The sequence below is a fragment of the Cebus imitator genome, unplaced genomic scaffold (assembly GCF_001604975.1).
Source record: "Cebus imitator isolate Cc_AM_T3 unplaced genomic scaffold, Cebus_imitator-1.0 Scaffold8, whole genome shotgun sequence".
Lineage (NCBI taxonomy): Eukaryota > Metazoa > Chordata > Mammalia > Primates > Cebidae > Cebus > Cebus imitator.
This window is the reverse complement of record NW_016107323.1, coordinates 4,911,921-4,919,779: the sequence shown is the minus strand read 5'-3', so window position 1 is coordinate 4,919,779 and position 7,859 is coordinate 4,911,921. Positions and strand designations below refer to the sequence as shown.

General features: G+C 45.9%; 1 long non-coding RNA gene across 1 annotated transcript; it reads left to right on the top strand.

The window, feature by feature from the left end:
• The first annotated feature begins 5,067 nt into the window (after positions 1-5,067).
• LOC119473112 lies at positions 5,068-7,004 on the top strand. Its single transcript, XR_005202297.1, has 3 exons — positions 5,068-5,372; positions 5,861-5,947; positions 6,969-7,004. It is a non-coding gene; the product is annotated as an uncharacterized LOC119473112 (long non-coding RNA).
• Positions 7,005-7,859: the final 855 nt, after the last annotated feature.

Genomic DNA, 7,859 nt, shown 5'->3' with positions numbered 1-7,859 from the left:
CACCCCATTCTAGAGTCATTCTTACCCCTGACCTCACTTAGGAAGTGTATAGTAACGAGTTTATTAAGCATTAACAAAGTACTGTGCTAAGGGCGTTCATGGATATCCCATTTAATTCTCATAAGTGGCTCTAGGATCTGGTGCTGAAATGATCTCTCCCGGCTCAGGAATTAGATTAGGTCCTCTTTTCAAGGTCACCCAGCTGCTACAAAGATAAGTTGGCCTTTATAACTTACATCTGATTTCAAAACTCTTTATCCGTACTTTTGTGCTAAACTGCTCCTGTCAAAGTCAAATCATTTTTGACTAGCAAAAAAATTGGAGTGCACAGGATGGAGCTGGGACTCCTGTGAATGATACCCTAGAGCATACGGTTTTGCTAAAGATGTTGGGAGTCAACAGGAGGAAAAAGTAACAGGAACAGACATAAGAAAATATTCCCCAAATCTCTCTCTCGGCCATGACAATTTTGGAAACACTTCCTGTGTGGCTGATGGATTAAGAAGGGCAAAATTTACTAAATAATTGGGTTGTTTAAGGAAGCCCTCCTGGCTAACTTCATATCCCAAAGAATGTTCCTAGTGAGCAAACTGAACAAGGGAAATCCAGGAGGCCAAGGAAAAAATTGGGAAGGAGATACTCAAAGGGCCGTAGCTGGAGCCCCTGGGCAAAGGTCTTAGCACAGTAATTTGTTTATATGAGAGTCCCACATACCCTCCTTCCCCCTTAATTGCACTGGATAGGATACGGTTTGGATCTGTGTCCCCACCTAAATCTCATGTCAAATTGTAATCCCCAGAGTTGGAGGTAGGAACAAGTGGGAGGTGGCTGGATCATGGGGCAGAGTTCTCATAAATGAGTCAGCACCATCTGCTCAGTGCTGTTCTCGTGATAGTGACAGAGTTCTCACGAGATCTGGTTGTGTAAAAGCGTGGCACTGGCCCCCTCTCCCTCTTGCTCCTGCTCTGGCAATGTAAGACGTGCCTGCTTCCCCTTCACCTTCCTCCATGATTGTTTCCCAGGGTCTCCCCAGAAGCAGATGCCACCATGATTCCTGTACAGCCTATGGAATCATAAGCCAATTAAATGATAATAAATTGCTTTATAAATTACCTAGAATCAGGTATTTCTTTACAGCAATGCAAGAACAGACTAATACAGGGTAATTAACATTTGCCCTTCCACATCCACTCTCCATCCTTCTCTACCACATGCTGTGCCCCGGGGGACTGGTCTTCAGTGGTTCTATCATTGACTCCCTTCCTCTCCACTTCTAGTTGAGTTCAGCCAATGGGAAGCACCAGGAGGAAATAGAAGGGAGGGGAGGGAGTGTGGGTGAGCTGTTGACTTCCCCCCTTGAAAGCCATAGCTCCTCTCAGGCAACCCAATCCAGTAACTTCGACTTCCTGAACCCATTCTTATCTGGGGCAGGTATTATTTTTAATGACATTACAACCTCAAAATTTCAGTGGCTACAGGAGCCAGCATTTATTTATTTGCTCAAGGATTGGTAGGTCTTTGGTGCTATTGGGTTCAGCTGATCTTCGTCAGGCTACCAGCTGACTTCAGATCTGCTCCATGGGTCTCCTCATTCTGAGACCATCAGATACCAGGAGCACAGTCTTCTCATGGCAAAGGACAGAAGCGCAAGAGGGCAAGGCAAGCCGTGCAAGCATATTTCTAGCCTCTGCTCCAATCACTTCCTACTTTATATTCTACTGACTCAGGCAAGTCATATGGTCAAGCCCACAACAAATGGGGTGGGCATGTTCATTCTTCCTATTCTACTGGGAGGCATTGCAGTGGTTCAGAAAGAAAGTGCTGGAACAACGCTCTTATTGACTCCACAGTGGCAATGGCTGCCCACTGGTATATCCCTGGCAGTCAGCATGTATCTTGGTTTTCCAGAGCCCCATCCACATATGTGTAAGTAGACTATGTATGTGTAATTTTAATGGCTGTTTTATTATTTAAATATGTTTTGGTGTCATTAATTTATTAAACTCTCCTCAAATTACACAATTTAAGGATGTTAAAAACTCATTAATTTATCATGCAATTGAGCTGATTTTAACAGAGAGCTTCCTCTGTGCCCCGTTTGGAATGGATGGGAATCAAATTGACAAAAATGATGTCCTCTTCTTGTTGAGTTCACACTATATTCCATGCAGTTTGCTAATATAACTTTATGTGCATCATCTAATCTAATTTAATTATAACAACCATCCTGGACAGACGTTCCTATTGCTATTCCAATATAAGGAAACTGAAGCTCAAAATGGTGAAATGACTTACCCAAGTTTATTCAGCTAGTAGGTAAAAGCAGCAGAATTTTCCCCCAGGTCTACCCAACTCTGCAGTCATTTCCTTTTAACAAGCACACTTGACAGCGACAGCCTCACATGCAGTAGAATAAGCACTTTGCAAACACAGCTTTATTTCACCTTCATCTGTGCAACAGGTTCAGTTATTTGCTTACCTTGCTAATTAGAAAAATCAAGCCTTGAAGAATTGAGCCCAACACCCCGGCATAGAAAATCACACAGCCAAAATACAAATCCAGCTCTGCCTGACTCTAAAACTTACTCCCTTTCTACCACACCTCACTGTCAATCAAATCCACCCTCTCACCAAGACTGTCCTGAGCAGGTCCCAGTGGGAACTCTGGCAAGCTGTGACCACAGCCCACTGGACAGAGGTCAGCCTCCTCCACCCTTTGCTTTATCTCCCTCTAAATTGTCTGGCCTCTCTCCAGGCTCTGCGAGCTCTCCACTCCCATGTCAACTGCTTTTGGGGGCTGCCTGTCACCCATGTTTTACAGCCCTCTCAATGAAAAGCAAATTCATATTGATTTCAGAACAACTCAAGCTGTAAATTACTGGTCATGATCAGCTTGGTCATCCCGAGATGAGAATCTATTGACTGGACCAGGGGCCTAAATCTAATTATTGTCCCAGGAAACCCATTGGCAAGGCTGTCCAATGCCTCTGTGGAAAGGAGCTATTAAAATGGCCAAGAGCCACCTACAAAAGTACATACCATGTCATTTAAAGCTATCATCTTTGTCTGATATATCAAAGTCCTGCAGTTTCTTTCAACCATTGAATTAAGTGTGAGAACTGGCCTTGAACCATTTCAGTTATTAATAACAGTAATGACCTGATGACCACACAGCAGTCACTAATATGCACTGAGCACTTTGCGTGCATTATCTCCTTCTAAAGCCTCACGTCAGCCCTGTCACTAGCTCTAGGGTCCTGGGCAAGTTACTTAGCTTTCCTGTGCCTCTGTCTTCTCATCTGTGAAATGAGAGGTAATAGTAACACTACTTCATCACATAAAGGTAAAAGTTAAATGTTAATTGCTAAGATCAAGAGCTAGATGCATTCTTGTCCCCATTACTCATGAAGAAATAGAAATTCAGAGACGTTAAGGGACTTGCCCAAGGTTACATAGCTAGCACAGGTTTTTTGTCTGGAATGTTGTGGATTAATTTTTAAATGTTGAGCTGGATGTGGTGGCTTATCCTGTAATCCCAGCACTTTGGGAAGCCAAGGCAGAAAGACTGATTGAGACCAGGCATGCAAGACCAGTCTGGGCAACATAGCAAGACCCTCACCTCTACAAAAAAAAAAAAAAAAAATTAAAAAATTAGCCAGGCATGGTGGTGCATGCCTATAGTACCAGCTACTCAGGAGGCTGAGGCAGGAGGATCACTTCAGCCCAGGAGTTCCAGGCTGCAGTGAGCTATGATCACACCACTGAACTCCAGCCTAGATGACAGAGCAAGACCCTGTCTCTTTAAAGAAATGTTGCTGAAGTGGCAGCATTTTAAAATGGAGCTGATTTCCTGCTCCTCTTGAGCATTTAAAACACCTGGCAGCACTGAGCTCACGTTTCTTTCTGCCATGCTCACTACTAACCAAATCTAGTCTCTTAGTTCAGCTGAGCCCAACAATACCAACGCCCACCAAGAGACTCTTGAACATAGAAACAGACCCTAAGATTCTGAGGCTATCTGTAATGCCCTGGATCAGATGCCAGAATGCCTGGGTCAGATGATGCTGCCCAGCTGCACCCGTTACATGGGGCTTGTGCTGCCTGGTTTACTGCAGTCCCCACCACTCCCTACTGCCCTGCCTCTGACCCACTTCTCTCATTCATGACATCTGCCTTGCCCCTACAGGCATCCAAGGCTGTAGAATAGATTAGGTCACTCAACATCAAACCTCATCAAATCAAACTGAGGGATGATCATCCCCAGCAGATACAAAAATAGGGTCAAGGAGACAGTGACTTGCTTAAGGTCACACAGCACAGTGCTGCTACTTCAGAACCGGGGTCTGAATGCCAGCCAGCTACCTCCAGAGCCAATCTTCTCTGCTCTTCACTGAGGTTCCTTCCCAATCACAGGTGGAAAAGCCTGCAAGCAGAGACAGGAAGGAAACCTCCCTGTTCATCTCTCACACTGGGGAAGGAAGGTAAAAAGAGAGCTCACGTCTACTTTCAGGTCTCATCGACTCTCCTGCTACTGCTTTTCTGAGGACAAAGTGTTATTTCCAATGGTTAATGGCTCCATCCGTGCAAAACCCTTATCAGGGTTGCACAGAGCTTATATTTGTTGCTGTTTTGTGACCAGCACAAAAACACTCCCACATCCCTTTTTTATTCTGCAGACCTCGAAGGAAAGCAGGAGGCAGGGAGGGCTCTGGCTGACAGCCACCCCCTTCTCAGCACCCACCCCCAGGGGGACGGCGCCAAAGCCCGCCGCCCGGCCAGCCACTGTGAACAGACAGCGCTCCCCCACCCCAGCAAAGCAGCTCCGCAGCTGGTGGGGGGCCCAGGAAGAGAGATTTTGTTTTTTCTCCCTCTTAGGGGGCTGACAGCTTAGACAGTAGCTTCCCAGAAAAGAACTTTATTCTCAGGAAGACGGACGTGCCTGAACCCTGAATGTTTCCATGAATATTTATGGTTTTTCTCTCTGCTCTGGTCTCAGCTTTGGCCATGATACAACGTTTCCCATTCACCGCCTGTAGAGGCCTCGTTATTGCTGCGCGCGCTCAGCTTGCCTGTAGCTGGGGCAAAGAACCACTAAGGGGCGCTGTTGTCTCTGGTCAGTAACGATGGTGCTGCTACTGTGCGCATTAACCGCTGAGATTTACGGAGTCAGACACGAAGTGCTCCACGAACGTCCAATCATTTCATTCTAAGGAGAACCCCAAGAAGGAGGCAGAGAGGTGCTAAGAGGGGAGGTTGATTATCCAACGTCACACAGCTAGGAAGTCAGGGAGACAAGATTCGAATCCATAAACTAGTGTCAGAAGTCGTCACTGCAAAAATGCAAAGATACCAACTATCTCTGCCTGCCCAGGGTAAGTTTTGTTTTTGTTTTTTTCTGAAGTTATATCCTTCCTACTCTTTAGGTATTAAAATGGTATTTCTTTTGTTAAATAATGGAGACGGCGGATGTGTTTGTTGTGGTTGTTTGTTTCTTGCCCTTAATAATAATTTTTTAAAAGAACCAGCCGTGGTGGCTCACGTCTGTAATCCCAGCACTTTGGAAGGCTGAGGTGGGAGGGTTACTTGAGCTCAGCGGTTTAAGACCTGCCTGAGCAACATAGCAAGACCTTGTCTACTCAAAATTAAAAAAATCAAGCTGGCACGGTGGCAGGTGCCTGTAGTCCCAGCTCTTCAGGAAGCTGAGGAAGGAGAATCACTTCAGCCCAGAAGGTTGAGGTGGCAGAGAGCTGTGACCGTCCACTGCACTCCAGCCTGAACAACAGAGCAAGACCTTGTCTCAAGTAATAATAATAATATTTTTAAATTGCTATTCTAATGTCTTTTCCACCCACCCTCTAAGCCCTCAAAATCAGGAAAACATTTCTCCTGATGATCAAGATACAGTGCTGAGCTTGGAGGAAATTCACTACTAATCCAACAAAATTAGGTTGGTAACTTTCTATTATTAGCAATGTTTTTGCCCCACTCCAAAAAGAATCCGAATGTACATTGAACACATACTATGAATCATTTATTCCAATAACAAATGCTTATTGAACATCTACTTTGTGCAAAGCCTGGTGCTAGGTGCTGGAAATACAAGGTTAAGCAAAAGAGGCACAGCCACTCCCTCAAGGAGTTTACACTCTACTGGCAGAGATGAGAATGAATCAAATACACACACACACAAACGTGAACTTGTGAACTATGAAGGGGAGGTGAGGAGCATGCTGTGAGGTGGCTGTTATGTGGACTGGAAAGTCAGGGAAGCCTTCCCCAAGGAAGCCACTTGTGAGCAGAGATCTGAAGGATAAACAGGCATCAGGACAGAAACAAGAATATTCCAGGCATTAGGAAGAGCACGAGCAAATGTTCTGTGGATGAAGGGAGAAGAACGTGTCTGAGGCCAGAGCAAGAGCCAGTGGGGCTGGAGCAGAGCAAGCAGAGGGGACATAGCATAAGACAAAGTTCCAGAAGCAAGACAGGAGCTAGGCCTTGTCCTGTGGGGCTCGTTCAGGGGCTTGCCCTTTTTGTTGTTGTTTGGTTTTGTTTTTTGTTTTTGTTGTTTTTTTGAGATGGAGTCTTGCTCTGTCACTAGGCTGGAGCGCAGTGGCGCAACCTAGGCTCACTGCAACCTCCACCTCCTGGGTTCAAGCAATTCTTCTGCCTCAGCCTCCTGAGGAGTAGCTGGGACCACAAGTGCGTGACACCACACATGGCTAATTTTTGTATTTTTAGTAGAGATGGGGTTTCACCATAGCCAGGATGGTCTCAATCTCTTGACCTCGTGATCCGCCTGCCTCAGCCTCCCAAAGTGCTGGGATCACAGGCATGAGCCACTGTGCCCGGCTGGGGCTTGCTGTTTATCTCAGGAACCCTGGGGAACTATTGAAAGATTTTCAGCCCCAGGCACTTGAGGGGGTCCATTGATCAGATGTGTTTGCTTATTTATTTATTTTTTTATTTAGAGTTGGAGTCTTGCTCTGTTGCCCAGGCTGGAGTGCAATGGTGTGATCTCAGCTCACTGCAACCTCTGCCTCCCAGATTCGAGCCTTTCTCCTGCCTCAGCCTCCTGAGTAGCTGGGACTACAGATGTGTGCCACCACGCCTGGCTAATTTTTTATACTTTTAGTAGAGACAGGATTTCACCATGTTGGTCAGGCTGGTCTCAAACTCCTGACCTCATGATCCACCTGCCTCAGCCTTACAAAGTACTGGGATTACACTGCGCCTGATATGTTTGCATTTTTAAAGATTCCCTTGCTGCAGTAAGAGAGAAGAGGTCAGAGGGGCTACAGTCAGTGAGATGAGACAGACTAGGAGTCCACTGGATGGTACCGACCTGATACTAACAGGCAGTCACATGGACAAAGGCCAATATTTCAACTGAAAGATGACGTGTTCAGGGTCCTGCCAAGAAGAAAACAATCCAGAATGGAAAAGAATCAGTTCCCCTGCGTTGTGCTCTGGTGAGCTGGTGAACAGGTGCAATGTCTTTTGCAAGGCCCTCACCCACCTGCACCGTTTCAGGTAGGGAAGCCAGCTTGTCCTGGTTTGTCTGGGACCTTTAGCACTGAAAGTCCCATGCCAGGGAAAACTCCATTCTGGGAAAACTGGAGGACTCGTCACCCTAATTTCAGTACCAGGTCTGTTGTATCAATCGGGGTATACCTGCACCTTGCTCCATTTAGTATTTCATTAGAATGTGCCAGGTGACCCTAGGGGCCTGAACCTGAGATTTTTGCCTTGATTGTGTCCTGCAGTATGCTTTAAAATATATTCTCCTTCTAGTGACTGGGATAAGTAGGAGAAAGATGCCTTGTTGCCAAAATGCTATTCAATAAACTAGGAACTGGATT